Here is a 17,726-nt window from a genome sequence, read left to right on the forward strand (position 1 = left end):
GTCAAGCCAGTTGTCACTGAATAATCTTTATGATCAAAGGAGAACAATAGGTACAGTCTATCTCATGCTACAGTAGATATAATGAATTGTATGTTACTTTTCTCTACAGCCTCAAAAGGAAACATGGAAACCAGACTCGAAAGGAAACTAGTCCAAATGGAGATGTGCGAAGTTGGGTGCAATGCTTCCTTACTCAGTCTTTGTTAAGAGTTGCTCTCTCAGGTGGCCCATAGAGACAGGGGAAGTACATGCAACCAGTTAAGACTAAATGTTTAAAGCCTGGTTAAGACCCAGCGAGACATCTAAAGCCTGAAACAAATACTGAACTACAATACTTATTTTTCTTTTTTGCCTCAGATACGTCTGCTTCAGAAAAATGAGATGCCAACTTACAGACACTGCTGAAATGTTTTGAGAAACATGAAGGATACAAGTTATAAAGTCTTATAATTATTTATTTCATCTATGGATGTCACAACAATTGTCTCCCCTGAGGACTGCAGGTACAGACAGTAGACTAGGCAAGAAAGGAAGGGAAGAAGAAAGGAGGTTGGAGGTGCTTTGGCAGTGAGGTCCCTCTATAGGGTGCTGTGGGAAGAGAATGCTTGTTGAGCCTTGGCACAAGCAGAGTTTACTCTCATAAGCAGCTGTTGCTCACTCAGGAAACATTAGAAGGCCAGGACAAAGGTGAAGCAAGGTGATGATTGTACTGTCTCCAGGGGGTTGGCTCACTCAGAGCCACACGGCAGCACTCCATCAGTTATAGCTCAGACACAGAAAATAGTTAAGAAGTTTGGGCTCAACTATCCACAACATAGAATCCCCTCCCCTCTTGCTCTTGAGCATATAGAAATATGCATTCATATTGCTTTCTTTAACATATGCACAGAACAAAATCACTTCCCAAAATCACTTCCCACCCTGGAGTGCTCTTCCTAATGCTTCATTTCCATATTTTCTATTAGCTGGATGATAGCTCTTCAAATTCACTGAAAGAAACTTGTTCCTTATTTTCATACATTTGTTTACACCAGAGATGCATCTAGAATTCCTTACCTTTCCCACAGAAAAGACATTAAGAGGAACAAAATCATTTTGTTCAAATATAAAGGAATACAGGGAAAATACTCATTGCCTGAATATGCACAGAAGGTCATTAATGGCATTACAACATGACTTTTTAAGTCTTACAATTAGTTTTTAATTGCACAAACACAGAAGGCAATTCCATCTTTTACTGCATAGTTTATGACCAGGAGCCATTTGCCAAACAGACATCATAACAGCAAAAAACTTGCACTCACTTGAAAATTGATAGTTACAATATGTATCCTGCTGGTTATACCAGCTACCCATGGGCGATCTGGAGGAAAGCTATTTGACCAAAATTAGCAAGTGTTATAGAACATGCTGGTAAAATAAACCCTCTTAGCCCACTACTTCTTCAAGTAAGTTCAGTGAAGAAAGTAAGAACTGAATAAGGAGATAGACTTAATTAAGTTGAGGCTAAAAATATCCAGACTGGGAGCTTCCCTTTGAAAATATGATCTGTGGGATTCAAACTTTCCTTCTTAATTCACTAGCAGAAAATTTCAGATTTATAATTTTTCTTTCCAGGTTGGAATGAAAATGTTAGCTTTTTTTGGAAAGCACCTGAGGAGGTCATAGGATAGAAATAATTGGGAGCATCTTCTCAGACCTTGATTTTAGAGCTACTGGATAATTCTCAGGCTCTCCTTGACAATGAATAAATTGGAAACAGAAAAACAAAGAAATGGGAAGGGGCTTAAGGAGAAAGCCAAGGAGAGTGAGAGATATCTGTAGCAGAGGCAAAATGGAAATCAGTCACCTACATACTGGTGCATACCAAAACACGTTACTGAAGATGAAAAGACTTGGGGGGACCTTACCCTTGGGGGCCTCAGATCTTTATTGGCTGATACTCTACTGTCAGCATCTGTTTCAGCAGAGTGAGGAAATATTACTACTAGGAAGAGAAAGAAGTAATATCAGATATCTCTGTAGAAACAAAGATATAGAACAAAAGTCCAAAACAGAAAGCTGCTTTCAGAAGATGCTCCCTCAAAGGGCCAATAGACATAAAACTCCAACCAGGCCTTGCTCTGCCTGGGACTGCCAAGACAAAGGTCACACACATGACCCCAAGACAAGGGCAGAGAAGGGGACAATCTCGCACTACTGGCCACCCTTCTTCTGAAGCAATCCAGGATACTGTTGGCCTTCCAGGCTGCAAGAGCACACTCCTATCCAGCTTTTCATCCACTAGGACCTTCAGATCCTTCTCTACAGCGCTGCTCTAATGTGTTCTTCTCCCAGACTGTACTCATATTAGAGATCACTCCCGTGCAAAATCTTGCACTTGGGTGACAGGTCTCTTTGGATGACATTTCTTACGAAGTTCTGTTGCATTAGCTGTACCACTCTGCTTGCTGTTGTCTACAAACGTGCTGAGGGTGCACTCAATCCCACTGTCTAGGTTGTTCATAAAGATGTAAAAGAGCATTAGTCCCATGATGGATCCCTGGATACATCATTTGTCACAAGCCTCCACCTGTTGACCACAACCCTCTGGCTGTAACCATCCAACCAGTTCCTTTTCCGGGAAAAGTCCAGCCTCCAAATCCATATCTCTCCAATTTAGAGATAAGAATATCATGTGGGACCATGTCAAAGGCCTTGCAGAATTCCAGGTAGATGATATCAGTTGCTGTTCCTTTGTCCACTGACTCTGTCATGCATAGGTGAGGCTCATCAGTTTGTATTTCCCCAGGTCTTCCTTTCTATCCCTCTTAAAAATGGGAGTAATGTTTCCCTTTTTCCAGTCTTTGGGGAATTCACCTGACAGCCATGACTGTTCAGATATGATGCAGTGTGTCTTGGCAACCACATCAGCCTGCGCAACCTTGGGATGCATGTCGTCAGGCCCCATAGACTTGTACACATTCAGTCTCATAAAGATTTGCCTGCCGACGAGGATGGGATTCGAACCCATGCGTGCAGAGCACAATGGATTAGCAGTCCATCGCCTTAACCACTCGGCCACCTCGTCTGCTATTATCTCCCTCTAAAGTCTACATCTAAAATACAGTACATACATCATATTTTAAATTGTGGATTCTTTCTTTCATTGACACTATCAGGAGCTTAGGATGAGAAGCTCGGGTGGAGATATGTGCACTGCAGCCATCCAATCTTTGGTATGATTAATCTTTCCCTATCAAGTAACAGAAGTACTTTTGTCTCAAAAGTCTACACTCACTTTGTTTAAAACTAATTATCTGCAAAAGCTTTGATGGCTTGCTTATTGGCTTGCCTGTAGTGTACAATAATTGAAATCACTTCATTCCTCTAGCAATGCCTTGAGCTTTGTTTGTTAACAATGCCCATAAATTTCAGCACTGAGAGTACATCAAGGCTATTTGTGAAAAGCCTCTTGGGAATGATTGATGGATCATTCTGGCTGTTGTTTGTCTACTTCTGCCTATTCCTATCTCTGACATAATCTGGTTACTTTGAGAATTGATCCCTTCCTTCCTCACCAGAGGCAACTGGCTGCAAGCATTAGTGGAGAAGGAGAAGGAATGTTTCAGAGCTCTGAAGAAACTGAGGAGCATCCTGTTTTACCATAGGCATCAAACTACCTTTATAAGAGTATCTGGCCTCTGAGTAACCTCCTGAACTGTGGGAGCAAAGGGAGCATCAATACCCTACTCAGAGAAGAGACAGTAGTTTACTTTGCACATCAGCTTCATTTTCCTATGAAAGAGGATACTCAGTGGGAAGACAAAGAGATTTCCACATGTTTATCAGGCTTCTTCTGAATCTAAGGAAACAGAAAGACTGGAAGAATATGGTAATTTGCCTTCACCTTAGCATTTCAAACAAGAATCTGCCGCAGCCACCTGCTTGTCTCCAAGATTTTCTGTCTTGCCTGGCAACTATTATTTTTAAACCAGCTGAATTTCTCCTTGAGGAGTTACCACTGCTAGTCTCACCCCTCCAGTTCCATCCCACTCTGAATTATTTTTCCTCCTATGATGCAGTCTTATTGCATCACAGGATACATGTCACTAGGCTACAGAGCACACTGCAATTTGCTGCTTGCTATTTTTCTTCCCCCAGTCCTTACCTCAGATCTCATTTTAAAGATGATCTTCATATTTGATAAGTGTGGAAAGTGCAATCCAAAGTGTTTATGATTGATCTTGATTTACTTAAGGAAAGTTACATCTCTTACTTAAGGAAAAACGTAGCTGTTCAATGCATCAGCTTGCAAATTTTGATAGCTTTTGAAGTGATTTATTCCGTAAGTAATGCTTCCCTAGCACACTGAGAAAATGTATTTTGAGTGTTATCAGTCTTTTATTTACATAACCCTCAGTCCTTCATGGCACACACGTGACCCAGCATCTCATGGTGCTATGTTAATAAGGAATGCACACATCAACAGCTGGTTTGTTTCATTTGAACATTTTTAAAGCATTTTGCTTCCCTCTAATTACTATCCATAAGCATATGAACCAACAACCGAAACATGGGACATGGATCCCCTCTGCCACACTTTCCATCATACAGCACTCAAAACTGTTCCAGGAGTTTAACACGGGTGGGGGCACTGTATATTATGTCCTATTGAGAATGCATACATCTCCCATGAAATGCTACCTCCTTTGCTTCTACAAGACTGGTTTCATTGTATTCCCTTTCTAATGCACCCTTCCCAACAGCATCTCTATGGTCCACTTTTCAGAATCAGGCCCCAGAATGGAGCAAGATCTGAATGTAGATAGATCAGGACCAAAACCTCAGCTCTGGAAAGAGATGTCAGAGTGCCTGCATGTGACCTGTACTTTGTTTTACTTATCTCCAGATGAGAACTTCATACAGTCAGGGTTATTATTTATTTTTACCAGTGCTTAACGTAGTCTAATCTAGGTATTGCAAGACAAATAATAAATGCTAAAAGAAGATTCTCACAGAGGTTCAGGACAAACCAAGCCCCAATCCTTTAATTCCCCCAATTCTGATGTTTCCTTATCATTACATCTGATGTCTACCTATCATCCATAATAAATAATGGAAGACAGAAATAAATGTTCACTACAGCATTCAAATACTTCTCAGTTCCTCAATACTGTTCCCTGCAGTAGCTGAACTGGGGGTCATAAAAAGGCTCTTGATCTCAAAACGTCTTTTGTTGATCTTTACTCAATGGTCTTTATGCTATCTAAGTAGTATTCTTAAACTAGTCTTTGAGAGGGGACTTCCTTACCAGCTGTTTAATCTATCCCATCATTTGTGACGTGGCATGTGTTTTGCATATTATTAAAAAAAAAAAAAAAAAAAAAAGACTACATTTTGGAAAAAAAATATATAATAAAGCTAGTCTGCATATGGGGATCTTGGCTTCACAAAGGCATTGGTCATGCTTGTTTCCAAGGAAGGTCAAGCCCAGTCTCAGGAATTCACTACTGCTCCAACTGGGGTAGCCCAGAGCAAATAAGTATTTACTGTGTAAACCTTTGATTTAGACTTTTTTAGTCCAGAGAGGCCTTCCTTGGCTTAAGAGAAGCCCACAGGCTGTGAGGAGTGTTGCCCAATCTCTGGACTGGCTCAGCTCCTCTTCAGGGTCTTCCCTGAAGACTGCTACATACCAAACAGTTCACAGATTCATAGAATCATTAAGGAAAAGATCTCTAAGATCATCTAGTCCAATCATCAACGCTTCTCCACAATAGCCAGTAAACCATGTCCCTCGGTGCCATTTCTACATGTTTCTTGAACACTTCCAGAAACAGTGACTCCACCACCTCACTGGGCAGCCTGTTCCAGTGCCCTACCACTCTTTCTGAGAAAAATTTTTCCCTAGTATCCAGTTCCCCCGGGACAAAATCAAGGAGGGTGTAGAAGGCTTGAAAAGCAGTGCAGTACCTTCATCAGCTCTCCATTTTGCTGCACTGCTCCCATGTGAGGAGCTGGAATTCTACTTTGGTTGCTCACTGGCAGTGCTATCCATGCCAATGAGGTTATGTGGGCAGTATCAAATGTTTCCCTGAGATGTGTGCAGAGGTCATGTACTTCCTGACTTGCAGTAACACCGTGGTTGTGCAGTGTGCTGGAAGATATTTCAAGGACACCCAGACATACACTGCTTTCTGCTTACACAGCATGGAGAAGAATGGATGGGCCAGATCCTTATAGGAGCATCAAGAGGTCTATGGCATTCCACTCTGCACCGACCTGGGGTGATCAGATCCCTTTCTCCCATGATGAGTAAAATATCCTCAAGTCTGCAAACACCTAGGGCCCTTTTGATATGCTGCACAGGTGAGGACGTGACTTGTATTCACCATCTGTCATGGTCTCCATCCCTCACATGGCAGCCCAGGGAAAGGGAGGATGGAGGAATCCTCTCTATCAAAGGATTTGATGATAACCACTTCCTCAGACCTTTTATGTAGCTAGCTATTCTGTAGGGATCATAGACGTAGAAAGTAATTATTTTTCACTTTAGTTTTCCCAGACTACATGAATTATCTCAACATAACTTTGAAACCTAAAAGCCACCTGTTTGATTGCCGCTTTACTTCCTTTAATGAATGCTGTGGTCACATGAAACAGACATTTAAAATAATGCAGGTGAGATAGCTCTAACTCATACAGCAAGTTAGAGCAAGAGAGAGGGCAAAGATGATATTTGATCTATTTGTTGAATAAGGCTTTTTTATTTTTTTTATTTTTTACGTAGTATCTTTTAAACTTCAGAAGAGTCAAACAAATCAAAGAGAAGAAGATGATCTTGGGCTGGATTAGAGAGAGATCAGGTTCTGATTTGGGAGCTTGAGGAAGTGGGTCAGCACATTATTTCTTACGCCTGTTTGTGGGTGATGTAATATCCTGGAGTTAGCAACACACTAAAGGAAGAACCAAGAACACATAAACCATAGATGAGACTTGACACAAATTGTTTTAAGCTCCTGCTATGAAAACAAATGGTTTGGCTGTATCCTGCAAGTCCTAGGATCCTGCTGACAGTGACAGGAAGACATGCAGAAATGACAAGATAGGACAAGAGGTAACGGCTTCAAGTTGCAGCAGGGGAGGTTCAGATTGGATATTTAGAAAAAAATTGTTCTCAGAAAGACTGGTGAGGCATTGGCACATGCTGCCTGGGAGAGCAGCAGAGTCACCATTCCTGGAGGTGTTCACGAAACGTGGAGATGTGGCACTGAGGAACATGGTTCAGTGGGCATGGTGTAATGGATTGATAGTTGGGCTAGATGATCTTAGCAGTCTTTTCCAACCTTAATGATTATGTGATTCTATGACACAAGCACATTCATAGATACTTGTGATTGTGATCCTGCACCTCCAAATGTGCTTTTATGCTCATTCAGTGGTTGCAAGTTCAGGTCTCATTTGCAGCGAAACATACATCCTATGTGTGTGCATGGGCTGTGCAGCTGAATTAGGGTTAAAACTGTGCATGCTTTGTCTGTATGAGAGTTTCTGAAAATAAAACTAATGTGCATAATCTGGAAAAAAATCCAAGTCAAAGAAAAGCTCTTAAAGTCCTTGAATAAGTGAATTCTGCTTCAGAGCATGATTACTACTAAATTATTTTTATCCTCTAGGTACCTTTTGACCTAATAAACAGTACTTCTGTAAATCAGCATGAACTTGTAGTAGTAGTTTTATGGATTTTAACTCTTGCATTTTGGAGGGTGTGTGAGTTATAGTACATACCTATGTTCAGCTCTCCAGTTTGTGGACAGGTCATTGCAAAATACACAAAATGTTATTTTTGCAGATGAGTTGATCTGATGTGAAGCAGAAATTCCAAAGCAACTGAAGGTTCAGATATTTAAGTAGTTAAGGAGCTTTCCCAAGATACTATGGCCAGGATTCCTCTGAGTAAACACTGAGTACATTACCCATGCCTCTACCTGAACTTCTCATATGAGTAACCACTGGAGTCAGCAGAGAGGTCAGGGAATATTTAATATGCCATTCATCTCTTGTACAATGGTGTTTAAAATAGATAGGATAATTCATTATCCATGAGCTTTTGTCTTCATTGTCTACCAAGAGAGATTGAGATGCAAGGATCTTCTATGGGTGTGCAAAGTTAAACAATTTTAACAACAATTCTTAACACTTGGCTATCAATAACTGTCTGTGGAGCTATTAGCTCTTCCCTTTTGGAAAGTTACGTGACTTAAGCTTTCATAGCTCATTATTAAAGTTGGCCTGTATTGCTTTTCAGTGAAATTTCACCTACTGTCTCCTCTCTGGGGCACTACCTCTCACTGTGGTGACTCAGGCAAGCAGTACAGTTCAGAAGACCAGAGGTGATTTGGTACATCTCAGCTGCTTGGATATTGTCTGAGCTGAAGGTGCTTCTGGCAAGTACAGCCCTTTTCTACAGTTGTCATGTAATTGTATGGTAACTTTTTTCCAAATATCTGGATGGAAATTATTTACTCTTCATTCAGAAAATCTGGTAGTCTGCAATGAAGATAGATTTCTAAACAGACGAACATTCATTTTTCCATGTTTTTCCCCCTCAGCATTGCAAGTCTATTATTAATTATACAACTTAGCATTAAAGATCCATTTAAAATTCCTCTGCTAGCATAGGCTTTGTTTGATTGCACTGTCACATGGAGCCCAACAGGGCACCTTGGCCAGAGACAAATATGCACATTTGAAACAACAACATGCAATTCATGACCTTGCAAGTTGTGGAATGCTGAGAGCTTGAAAATCTACTTGAATAATGAGATGAGAATTTATTTCCCAATAAGAATATGCCTTAGCCTATTATTCCACACTATAGATCAGCAGCAGATAGTTAGGGAGAGATTTTGTGGCATCAGTAAGCCAAAAATCAGTCATCAGCAACCATGTGGCACAACGCACTTTGAGTGGTGGTCTATGCCAGACCACTGAACACCAAGTAATAACTAAATGTGGCACTGGCTGAAGTGAGCTCCTTGCAAAGATGTGATTGCACTGCACAACAGTGACTCACCAAGAGCAAAATTAGACAGTGTTCACAACACGTTACCTGCAGAGTAATGTCTTTTTATTCTCTTTGATGGGATCTGTCTACCACATAGCACATTGGTCCATGTCCACGATCCATCAGTAATGCAGGAGGAGAGTCAAACATGCAATAGATCAAGATGTGCTGTTTTCACCCTACTAGAGGAAACAATGAAGATGAGTAAGTTGGAAAATGTGCAGATACACTGATCTATTAGTATGTAACAACTGATTTAGGATATAGTTGGTGTATAATATTAATAAAAGATATCTCCAGGTTGTGAACTCCAAGTTAGTGAGGACACATGTATGAAAAGTGAGGAGCAGAATTGAAAAGCTTGCATAGAACAAGAAGTGCAAACATTTGTTTAATGAATCAGAAGCAATCTAGAAGTAACTTGCAATCATTTAAGTCTTCTGCAGCCATTGTCTCTCATGGCTTTATAATGAATTTTGTGAAAAACTCTAATGCTGAAGTAGGTCATATTTAGCAATGAAGGAAACTCGTTTTTTTCTTTAAAGTCTTTCCTTAGTGTGGAACTGAGCTTTCATTCTAATCTTTAGTGTGGTACTGAGACTCTCCTGCCTCTCCTGAAGTTTTAACAGAACCAGATGCCTTTCCAGAAGCCTTGATTTACTCAAATACAAACTGTTTGTCCAAGTGCCCCTAGCTGAAAGTCTGAGCTTCCACACTCAGAATGTCACAACAGATTTTTTAACAGCTTTTAGCAGCCAGCTTTACTGGCTTTATTTCTGATGTATTTAAATTACAAATACCAGATGACAAAGGAATGTATTTCCACTGGCTTTTGTTGATTACTTTATAGTCTTGTGGGTTTTTACCATATCCCTGGTCATGGAATGTTTAGCAAAATTATACTGACTTCACTCTTCAACCTGAAAATATTTTTTCTATTTCTTTTATACTGACCTCTTAGAACTGCTACTATGGAAAGCGATCAGATAAAATGGTCAGTGGAATAGATTCAGTGATGAGTGTAAGTGTAGCACCACGGGCCACAAGCTCAGCTACGCAACTACTGAGAGGCAAAAGTTCATTTATCCCCAATTAGAATCATAGACTCATTAAAGTTGGAAAAGACTTCTAAGATCATCTAGTCAAACTGTCACCTCACCCCCACCATGCCTACTTAAAGAGTTACAGAATCATTAAAGTTGAGAAAGACCTCTAAAATCATCAAGTCCAACTGTCAACCCATCACCACCATGGCCACAGAACCATGTCTCTAAATGCCACGTCTCCACATGCCTCCAGGGATGATGATTCCACCATTTCCCTGCCCTGGGCAGCCTGTGCTAATGCTTAAGCACTCTTTCTCAGAAGATTTTTTCATGATATCCAACCTGATATTCAACCTGAGTTGGCTTATTTCTAGCCAAAAGGTCCAACTCTCATCCAGGGAGCTCTCAGGCACCCAACAAATGGAAGAAGTAGGTGGCCACCAAGTCACTGTCATTGAGAAGAGCCTCTTCCTCTGTTGTGAAAAGCCCTTTCCAGACCTTTAGGCATGTTTCCAGCATTGTTAAGGTATAGTTCTGCACACAGTTTGTGCTTAGGTTCAGTGTCACTATTTTGGGTTTACAGATGAGGAAATCACTATGGTCATTCTACCTTTCCTAGAGCTGGAATTTGATTTGGTTTTAAAAATAACGACATCTGCAGTTATTTCATGGTCTGTGTTAGTAATGTCTGCACTAGCAAGCCCTTTTGTACATAAGAGCATTTGTCATCAGGGGCTTTTTCTTTCTGTTGTTTACATCTGATAGAAGGGAAATTCTTACTGATAGTTTTATCTGGTCCAAAGGCCCTTTGAATGGGAGTTTGGGTAACTCTGTTTAGTGGAAGTTGTTCCTGTCTAGGGCCTGGGACTAGATAATCTCTAAAGGTTCCTTCCAATCCAAACCATGCCATGATTCTATGATCCCCTGGACCTTATGTCTCCATTGGCTGTGCTGTTCCAAGCTGCCCAAGGAGAGCTGACCCAAACCTTTGCTCCTCCACGTGCTGCCTCAGGATAAGAGCTCATATAAGTGTGTGTTGGGCCAGTGTCAGGAGCAAATCCCTTCTTTGCTATCATCACTCAGGTAGTGCTTTGCAAGCAAACCTTCCTGTTGCTGATGCACAGGCCTTACTTCACTAAGCTACCCTTTATACAAAAATATCTCACACAGCCTTTGCGTAAACAGCTTGTCTCTTCGCTTTGAAGGGGGTTAGATTTCATTGGGGAAACAAGCCAGGCTGTAAACTGAGACAGAGTTCTTCCTTTGCCAAAACTTGAGTTACAAAAAGTAGAACAAGTGTATTCCCAGGCTGTGATGCATTGCTGTCATTTCCCTGTTTGAGAGTCCTCCTCCAGCAGGATGCAGCAGAACACAGGATCAGGGACAGAACTGCACAGTGTATTGCAGCTTCAATAATAATCCTATTGAGCTGTCTGCAGGCGCAGCCCAGAGATGCCACAAGATTAGAAATGAAAGTATGAAACTTCTCCTATAGGACAGGATTGGTCCTTACCTGCAGAGCTGCACAACTGTGCCCTGCAGAGCTGTGATTTTCTAGGTAACACAAGAAATGCTCCATGAAATGACATTTCCTCAGAATTTGAAAGTGTTAAGTAGTTATCACCTGAACTGTTCCCATATTAAAGTCTTTCTCAACTGCTAATCCTAGAAGTCAAAGAAACAGAAATAAGCAACATGCAAAAAGAAATCCTCATTTACTTTCTCTCTGCTTTTTGAATAATGAAATTTATCCTTCAAGCTTTTCTGCAATGCATAGGTACTAGGAGCTTAGACTATGTCAAATAGGACCATCCAACTCAGGAACTAGCAATACATGGAGGGAGACAGCAGAAGATGAAAGTTTGGAAGAGTCAATCTTTTCAGACATCTTTCTAAATCAGAACTGAAACCAAATGGACTATTTTGAAGCACTCTAGATACAGTCCTCCTTTGCCTTCTAATATATTTAACCTTTTGTTGAATGAAATGAAGGAGAAAGCATTCCTCTCTGAGGTTGAAACACTGGAGTAGGTGGTCAGGCTGTCATACTCATCCCTGCTTTCAGACTTTCTGGGTGAGGGTGGGCAGATCTTTGAGAACAGACTGCAGGATTTTGCTATTTTTCAGTCACTTTTTTGCATATAAAAAATTATGTTAATTCCATTAAATTTTACTGTGGGCCTTCAAAAACTTTGTTTGAACTAGTCAACGATTAAATCTTTCTTTAGAGTCTACCTGCAAGTTAGAACACTTTTGCAGTAACCATGGGAATGGATGCTCAATAACATCTCAGAATCCTTGAACCTTGGTAAAAATGAGTTCCCTTGGCTCCATCTTAGAAGCAGTGAATATCCAGCAGATACACTTATTCAGACCGTGGATTACAATAGCATGCCAAGACGCTGAAAAAAGGCCTTTTCTCTTACATGAACTCAAAATGATAGGACAGAGTCAAGCTGCATGCTTCCTCTAGTTTGGCAAAGCTTTGTGTGTTTGTAGGACTGAATGTATCCATACAATTAACAAAAGAATAAAATTGCCAAAGCTGGAGAGAACCTGCTGATCTGACATGAAACCAAGTGAATGAAATTTCTGACTAGTCTTAATATAGAAGCCATTCACATCCTCCTTTCAAACATATGAGCCACCTGAGTGCATACTGCTTGTCCTATTATTTTCTTTTAGCTGTCTGTCTTGTAAGGGCTATAGTTATTAAGTTGGTTGATTCTTTAGTAGTTAATAGTTTGAAGCTCTTTGTGTGTCTCAGCAGACATCATGACTTCTCTGAACAGACTGCTGAGATTAAGGCACTCTATCAGACGTTCAATGAGCCCTTGAAACATCATCTCCTGCTTTTCCTGACCATTTTTCTCATCTGAACCTCAGAGCATGATTGTGTGATGACAAGGGAGCACTGATGAGCAGCTGAGGGGCAGCACAGAGTCCAGATGGGTCAACTGAGATACATTTATCCATCTCACCAAAGTTGGAATTGCGCTGCTTGGCTTAGACAGAGTCTTGGTATGATAAGTCTCAGCCTTTGGGCTGCCCTCCTTCCTCCTTTAAGTATGGAAGGAGCTACATGGCTGCCCTAGAGAAGCAAATGAACTTCTAGATACTGAAGCCTTGGTTTCATTATGCTTAATAAGTATCTTTGCAAGATAATTAGGCCAGTGAAGTAGTTCAAATCAGGTTAGTATCTGAATTAGGATCTAAAAAAATCAAATTACATCATATTTACCATAGGCTCCAGGTATGTGAAAGAACCATGGGTCTGCTAAAACAGTAGCCACCGGTGTGGTTAAGTACTTCTATCTGCCAGTCCCTTAGATAACCACCTGCAAAATGGTATTAGTATTAGTTCTTCCCCGGGGTAAAGGCTTGCAAACACAAATTCATAAGAATTTCAAAAAAGAAGCAGATAGGAATCTTGCAGGTCTGACCTGTGGCTTTTGTTTCTCATTTGTTTTTATTTACCTTTCTATGACCCTAAAGTAGGGTCTTTAATTGTAATTCTGAAGCTTAACAGACTGGCTTTTTTTTCAATCCGTTGTTTGTACGTTGTATATAAATTGTACCTAGGAAAATCATCAGCATAATGAAAAATTATGTCTAGTAGTCAAGTGAATAATACTAGCGTGCTATTTGTGCATGATTTTCATGTCAAGAGATCAGTTAATTAACAGCTAATTCAATAAGATGCCAGTGAGAATTTGTATTTTGCAGAAATGCATGGTGCCACAAAGCATTCCCAGGTGAGCTGGAAGTGAACAGCTGCATTTTAAATGTCTTTGTTTGATCCAAAATAATCAGTCACTGATGTAATCCTTTTAAGGCTCTTAATAAGTATTTCAGCATCTTTTCCTCTGCTTTCTGCTCTTGAGCCTGTACATTTTGTTGTGGTTGTGCTTTCAACTTGTCATGCAATCACGGAAAAAGAGAGACTGTTAAAAACAAAAAGAAGGGTGAAAACATTGTACATATAAAAGCCTCTGGAAATAAGATTTGCAGAATAACACCACCTGAGGACCTGGATGAACACCATGATATTTGGCAGATTCTCTGCACCTCAAACCAGGAAGTTTATCCTTTCCAGACAAGAGGCTGGTAGCCAAAGAGGGATAAACATTTATCCACTAACACACCACTATAGCACACAGCTGAAAAGCTGAACTCACAAAGTAAGAAAAACATCCAGATTTTGTCCTACACATCGCTGTGGCATTTGGAGCTGGCTAGTGGAGGAAAGCACATATATTCTGAATTCAAAAACTCAAACTATTTTTTATACACTCCTCGAACAGGAGGATCATTGTCAAATACAGCACTATATCTTTGCATCAAAAAGAATGAAACCTTTCCAAATTCCTCAGCTTTCTTTCTCCTTTTCTCATACATCAGAGCATGAGTTTTGTGTGCTGCACTGCTTTGAAGGAAAGGAAATTCAAAACACGTATCTAATCCTCTGTAAATACAAAACAGTGAATGCTTATGCAACTCTTAAGATTTCTTGTATTGGATCAGGAAGAAAAAATGTCCTTGCAGGAACAAAATGTCAAACTACTGTTGTAGCCATAGGAGATAAATCCATTCTCTGTCCTTGAGAGCCAAGCCTACTTTCCACTGAAAGCCCATTTCCCACATGGTCATCTTTAACACACTTCCACAGATGCTTCACAGCATCACTATATATCTTAGCCATTTCCTACAGTTAAATGCATTTCCTGCCACTATCCTATCTGCATACTAATGAGAAGAGGATAATCTAGCTCCCATCCTCCCCTTCCAAAGAAAATGAATCCAATGAAGTCAAGTACTCTTTTGCTACTAATAGGGCAATAGGGAGCCATAGAATCATATGATCATAAAATGGCTTGGGTTGGAAGGGATCTCAAAGACCATCTAGTTCCAACCCTCTGCTGTGGGCAGGGTTGCCAACCACTAAATTAGGCACTAGATCAGTATGCCCAGGGTCCCCTCCAACCTGGCCTTACACCTTCAAATGCATTGCAGTTCAGATCAGGAATGCGATTTAGAAATAAATCTCTCAGCCCTCTTGGCTTATTATGTTTTGGTCTATGCACCAGTGAGCTGCTGGACAGAACCTGGGCTTCTTTCAGCTGAAACAAAATGTGTGTTGTGCTCCAAGAGCATCTCAAGTGCTCCTGATGTTGACGGGTGTTCAGTTTTCAGATAAGCTAGTCCGTAATAACCACCTGAAATAACTAATTTGTTTTAATCAGTGCTGTGATGATCTTTTGGTCAGAAACTTCACCCAAAAAACTGCTAATTAGCCCATTACTACCTGAATATATCTGTTCCTTTTTGGAGCCTGTTTTCATGTTTGATCCCCTCTAAGAATCCCGGCTGTGAAGTTGAATTCACTGTTAGCCAGTACATCCTTTTCTTTGTTTTAAACCCATTACCTATGAAGTTAATTGGATTCTTCCTGTGGCTTATATTGTGAAAAGTAATGAGCACTCTTTTCATGTTTTCCTTATTGTTCGTACTTTTACAGACCTCTGTCACATTCCTTCTCTATGGCATTCATTCAAGACCAAGGAGCCCTTTAAATTCAAACCAGAGATAGGAAATCATCCTTATTCCCCTCCTCAGTTTTGTTTCAAGTTGTACTGTATCCTTTTGGAGATGGGATGACCTGAGCCACATTCACTGTTCCACATATTGATGTATTGCAGATATGCATAGGTAGTCAGTCAGTCAGTAGAAAACCTCACTCAGTATTTATTTGCTACACTGATAGCTCTGGCAGCACCATGGCACTTTGAAATTGGATTTCAAGAGAATACTGAAAAAAAAGGAGTCAAAATTTGAAATGAGAAAGAGGTAGAGGCATAAAAGGACTGTCAGTGTCATCTGATGTTAGATTAAATGAGCTAGGGAAAGCCACAAAAGAGTTGGAAGACAAAGGGTTGAATTTGCAGCCTCTGAGGAATTATCTCAATTTGAGTGACTACTATATGCCAAAGTTATAAGCAACTAAGTTTATTTATCTGTTAGGAAAAAAAAAAAAAAAAGGAGAATGAGCTCTCCATGTTACATAAAATAAATTCTATTTAGGGCAGGTCTTTTTTGACTCTGAAATGCTGAATTCTCTGTTGGAAAAAGAGACAGGCCTCAAACCTGCCTTCCAACCCGACCAACATGACTGACACCAACATGCTGCAGCAGCAAGAATATTATACAGGTGACCAGACCAGGGAAATGATCTTTTCCAAACTAGTCTATTTTCACAAAGTACATATCTTACATCTTTAAAGCAAACAGAGACTTTGTCATTACATTCAAGAGATGCATAGAAAGAACAGATTCCTAAGCACATTTTCAATTCTGAACTTCTTACAGAAGAGAAGCTTACTATTTAGACATGAAATGGCCAAAATAGATTTAAAATCATATTTTCATAGAATCATTAAGATCATCCAGTTCAACCAAAACCCATCCCCATCATGCCCACTGAACCATGTCCCTCAATGACACATCTACACGTTTCTTGAATACCTCCAGGGATGGTGACTCAACCACTCCCTGAGAAGCCTGTTCCAATGCCTCACTACACTTTCTGAAAAGAAATTTTTCCTAATATCTAATCTGTGTTTTCTTGTGCTCTGCCACTGGTAATTCACCCTTCTTACTTTACAGTGGTTTTCAAGCATTATCAAGAACACCCTGAAGCGGCTTCAGAAGTTACTAAATAAGATTGACTATAAAGAAATATGTACACGAACCTTTTAATACATCACATTTAGATTACAATCACAGCCATTACAGCTCTAAAGCTGAAATGCCATTTCACAGCTAAGAATATTAATCATCCATCGGAACTTCCTGAGGAACTATATACTTCTTGCTGAATATTTCCCTGATTCTGAAGACTTTCAAAATACCTAAAAACAAAATTCTTCCTTTTTAAATCCTCACCTGCATTTCCATTTCTTGTCAGTACTGTATGGTCTGTTTACAAAGCACCGCGTATGGCTGGTAAGGTTAGATGAAGAAAACAATGAAAGAAAGGACAGCACCTCTCCTTATGAAAAAAGGCTGAGGGAGTTTGTCTTGTTTAGATTGGAAAAGGAAAGGCTGGGAGGAGACTTCATTGCAGCCTTCCAGTACTTGAAGGGAGCTTGTAAGCAGGAGGGGGACCGACTTCTTACACTGACTGATAGTGATAAGATAAAGGGGAATGGTTTTAAACTAAAAGATGGAAAAATTAGGTTAGATGTTAAGAAGAAATTATTTACTCAGAGGGTGGTGGGGAACTGGCATAGGCTGCCCAGAGCAGCTGTGGATGCCCCATCCCTGAAGGAGCTCAAAGCCAGGTTGGATGGGGCCCTGGGCAGCCTGAGCTAGTGGGGGGCAGCCCTGCCCATGGCAGGGGGTTAGGGCTGAGTGGACTTTGAGGTCCCCTCCAAAGTAAGTCATTCTGCAAGCCTATGACTCTATTACAGTAATTAAAGATGAATCTGCTCCAGGAGATAATTACCCAGTGCTTGCTGTGTGAGCAGAGCAAGAATGGGGTGTGATATGTCCCCACTTGTTTTTAATTTGGTCATCACATTAGAGCAGGGCTACAAAATGGAGCCTCTTGAGGCCATTCTCAGGGATTACAAATA

The 17,726-nt window shown here is 40.4% G+C and overlaps 1 long non-coding RNA gene and 1 other non-coding gene across 2 annotated transcripts in view; both read right to left on the bottom strand.

The window, feature by feature from the left end:
• Positions 1-2,988: 2,988 nt before the first annotated feature.
• On the bottom strand, positions 2,989-3,070 carry TRNAS-GCU (transfer RNA serine (anticodon GCU)). Its single transcript has one exon. It is a non-coding gene; the product is annotated as a tRNA-Ser (tRNA).
• A 10,263-nt stretch (positions 3,071-13,333) lies between these two features.
• The window catches only part of LOC116216488 (uncharacterized), a 51,020-nt gene continuing 46,627 nt past the window's right edge, over positions 13,334-17,726 (bottom strand). Inside the window, exon 3 of the long non-coding RNA XR_004159332.2 lies at positions 13,334-13,430. This is a non-coding gene — a long non-coding RNA (uncharacterized LOC116216488). The remainder of the gene's footprint in view (positions 13,431-17,726) is intronic.

The sequence above is a fragment of the Meleagris gallopavo genome, chromosome 3 (genome assembly GCF_905368555.1).
Source record: "Meleagris gallopavo chromosome 3, MGAL_WU_HG_1.1, whole genome shotgun sequence".
In the NCBI taxonomy this organism is placed as follows: domain Eukaryota; kingdom Metazoa; phylum Chordata; class Aves; order Galliformes; family Phasianidae; genus Meleagris; species Meleagris gallopavo.